Below are 4,128 nucleotides of genomic sequence, written 5' to 3' on the forward strand. Positions count from 1 at the left end.
GGGATGGATTCGGAACCCAACCCATCTTCCTCACTGCTGCCACTTCTGTCAGACATGATGTTACAAGTCTGACTGGGAAATGAAAATAGAAAATAGCATAAGGAAAATGCCTAAAAAAATGAAATATTTTTTAGAAGAAAATAAATCAGACAAAGAACAGCCAAACAGAACAAATAACAAGAAACGGGAAACAAGGGTTATGTAGAAAGTGGGTAAAAAGAATGGTAAAATAAGGTATAAAAGCCAAATGTTTTTTGCAGTAACTCAGAACATCTGTTCACTAGCAAGAACTGAAAGCAATGATAAATATTAAGTGAATTGTAATGTTGCGGTAAATATCAGCGGCTACACAGATCGCGCTGTCATTGGTTGAGGGTGTTGATGCAGATATATGTCATGTGTACCCACACTGCTGCAGCACACGGTCAATGGGGCATGTGTGGATTTGCCAAATGGCGTGGGCATAGCCACATCTACCCATCTCACTCAGCTCACGCCACTTGCGCTGACATTGGTTGAGGCTGTTGATGCTTGTATAGGTGTAGCCATGTCTATTGAGGCCACACTGTCATTGGTTGAGGATGTTTATTCAGATATATGCCATGTGTACCCACACAGCTGCAGCACGCTTTCCGATTGGTCAGTGTTGCATGCATGGATTTATCATACGACGTGGGCGTAGCTGCGTCTATGCAGGTAGCACTGGTTTAGGATGTTGATGCGGATATATGTCATGTGTACCTGCGCAGCCATAGCATGTGTTCTGATTGGTCAATGATGCAATCGCAAATTTCATCAGAACCTGAGCTATCAGAAGTGCATGATGATTGGTTTGTGTGCATAGCCGTGGATACTGTTTATATTTTCAGGAAGCCCATTTACTTTTCCAAATTGCTTTTTGGATCTTGGTTCCTGACACATCGGTGTAATCCTCGAAGAACTTTCAAAAATGTAAACCTTCATTTGTCCAGTCATGTTTTGCCCTCCCTCATGCCTAAACATCTTTCCTTGGTCTTGTGGTTTGTGGTTTGTCTACATTCATTATTTTCCTTTATTCTTACATTTTTTTAACGTTTTTTTCATTTTAAGTGGGACAGTCTTTTTTATGGGTGCTTTTTTAAATATTTTTTTCCCTCCCTGTTCAACATGTCGTTGAACACAGTAGTGATGGGTTGATCGTTTGGGTCGCTACTGCTTTACCTCCATGCAAGAAGCAGTGCGGGATGAAGACAACAGTGGACAACTGGAAATATTTTGTGGTGCAACAACACAGTAGCCGGAAGGATGTATAGGACATCATGTGCACTTTGTGCCAAAAAACACTGCAGAGGGCTCCAGCGTCGGCTCTCTTTCAAAGCATGGGTACGTCAGTGCTAATTCTGCATCTAGTGAGTGTTCACTCAAATGACGTTGATGAGCCATACTAGCTAGCTCATTTTAAACGTAAACTAATTTCCTATGGATCACAGTCGGTATGGTGGTATCTTAGAAAAACCTCCACCTCTGTCCCTACAACATCTTTCTTCTAGCTATATCACCACAAGGAACAAGTGTATCCTTAGCTGGTACCCCATCATCAAGGACTACTACTGAACCACCTTCACTGCTGACAGCCAAAATCTAACTCAGTACAAAGTTATGTGCTGCATATATCACAATTGGGTTTTTAAACACCAGGTTCACTGCCACTAGTAGGCATCTGTTTCTTACATGGCAATTTCTACTCATTTTTGTGACAACATTAATGTACACAAAAAGCAAAAACAAGTAAAATCCCCACAAAATATGTGCCATTTTTTACCCATTGATTTATGTATCGAACACTAATATACTCCTCTTCCTAGTTCCACCCTTCTACTTCTCTTTCCCCGAAAAAAATGCCCCATTTCAGGGGCAGCTTTTCAGTTATGAAAGTAGACAATAAAAGAACTCAGACTTTATAAATGGATCAATAATCTTTAATTGGTCATTTTAATACAATGAGCCTCATTACGACTGTGCTGGTCCGGAAACACCTGTGCCGGTAAGCCTTCCGGCACCGGGGGGAGCGGACCGGCACAGTACAACACTGCGGGCAGGTGCCGGCCCTCCCACCAGGGTCAGACCTGGCAGCTGGAACAGCACCTGACTGTGGAGTTTCAGGGAAGCACTGGCACCGTTATGAACGGTGACGGTGCTTCCATGTTTCCCATTCCCATTGAGTCCTATGTGACTCGAGGGGAATGAGGAATTCCAAAATTTCTGGCACCTGACTTCCGGCAGCCAGATTCAGAATAGCCCCGTGGCACCGGGAAGTCAGGCGCCGGTAATTAATTCCGGGTCCGGTGGTAGCCTGCCGGTTTTACCGACACAGTTACTGCTAGACCCGTAATGAGGCCCCATGTGTGTTAAAAAAAGCACATTTGTTTATGTTTTTATTTTAGCCACGGCTAGCCTTCTATGGTAGCCACGGTTACAATGACAGTAACGATAATAGCGGCAACAATTGAATGTTATGTTATGTTATGCCATGTAATGGAATGTTATGTCTCATAACGGCGGCTATGAAAATTAAAATGTATGTGTAAATATATATATATATATATATATATTTACATATGTATATACGTGCATGGTAGGTAGTCCTGAAAAGTTATATTTTGAGATATATTGAATGTAGTATTTGTGTAAAGTTAAAGTAACACTTTAATGCCTTTCTTTTCATCAACAATACATATAACTGTAAACAATTTTTAGAAGTTAAATAAATATGCAACATTTTGTGTACCAATATTTTACAGGGGGAAATGGTTCTGGTATTGCCCAATTGTCTGCATTTTTACTATCTATGTTTTGTTTCTGGTCTTTTATGTCCTTTTTCACTGATTCTGTATCATTTTGAAGATGTATTAAAATGTCTTTCGTTTCTTTCAAAGTTGCTTAATCCTTCAGGTAATTTAATTACTTCATCATCTGTTTGAAAATATTTTAAATATTTGCAAACAATTGAAGACATAATTGATTTTAAAGCACTTTTGTTGGTAACACATACATGTGTATATCGTGTTTTCATTCATACAATTTTGGTGACTGTTTTCTACTTTTCCATGGAAGACATATTAACATATACATGTGGATTCAACATAAGCTATAGTAAAGTATGTAATTACTTCTAATAACTTCAGTGACATATTTAACTTACATTACTGTTTATTTTCAAATAGAATCACATAGTAAAAAGAGCAACATTATTTATTATTCACTTTGCAAAACAATATGTCATCTAGATACCTCAGTGATATGTTTTAATTTGAATGATATGTTTGTTTACAATGCTAAGGTATACCTATATGCTGAATGACATGTGTTCATTAATAATATGATTGTTTCTCACTTTGTATATGAACATAAAGCATACATTCCGATTATGCTGCACTTTCCTGTGGCTGTTTCTCTTCAGCATCTTCCTTCAGTATTTCCTCCTCTGTGCTATAATTTTCTTCTTGCCATTTCTTGGAGTTGTCCATTGCAGAGTGAGAGAAAAAAACAGTGTCTGTCACCTAACTTGTTAGATTGAACAATGGTACACCTTTACTTGATGAAAGAGGATGGATGCTCTGTATTTTCTTTGTTATTGGGTCTTTATTGTTTCTATAGAGTGCAGTTGTCAATAGGACATCAAGTACCTCAGCTGCTGTTCAGCTGCTCAACCTATAAGACAATGGAGGTCATTACGAGTTAGGGGATAACCATGCAACTATTAGCAGCATGGTTAAACCCTTACCGGGTACCGGGTCTGGGTTCCTTGAATGAGGAACTACCGGGCCATTTCTACCTTGGAGTGCCCGGTAATTCCTCATTCAAATAACCCATCCCCCTTCCCATTCGAGCCCCCATAGGGCTTAATGGGAATGGGGAGGGTGCTAACAACGGGCCTGTTAATAACGGGCCCGTTGTTAGCACCCCGGTCTGCTCGTGGGACCCGCTAAGGGCGCCTGGTAAAACCAGGCATCCTTAGCGGGTTCCGGTGAGCAGACTCGTAATGCGGCGATAAGGGGTTGACGGCTCCGGCACCTTTACCGACGCCATTAACCCCTTACCGCCACACTGGTAATGACCCCCAATGTCTTTTTTTTTATTGATGTTTAT

General features: G+C 40.4%; 1 non-coding gene across 1 annotated transcript; it reads left to right on the forward strand.

Annotated features, from left to right (window-relative positions):
- Positions 1–3,783: 3,783 nt before the first annotated feature.
- LOC138461767 (small nucleolar RNA SNORA49) lies at positions 3,784–3,910 on the forward strand. Its single transcript, XR_011264378.1, has one exon. It is a non-coding gene; the product is annotated as a small nucleolar RNA SNORA49 (small nucleolar RNA).
- The last annotated feature ends 218 nt before the right edge of the window (positions 3,911–4,128 follow it).

The sequence above is a fragment of the Ambystoma mexicanum genome, chromosome 1p, assembly GCF_040938575.1.
Source record: "Ambystoma mexicanum isolate Mex_15411 chromosome 1p, UKY_AmexF1_1, whole genome shotgun sequence".
NCBI lineage: Eukaryota > Metazoa > Chordata > Amphibia > Caudata > Ambystomatidae > Ambystoma > Ambystoma mexicanum.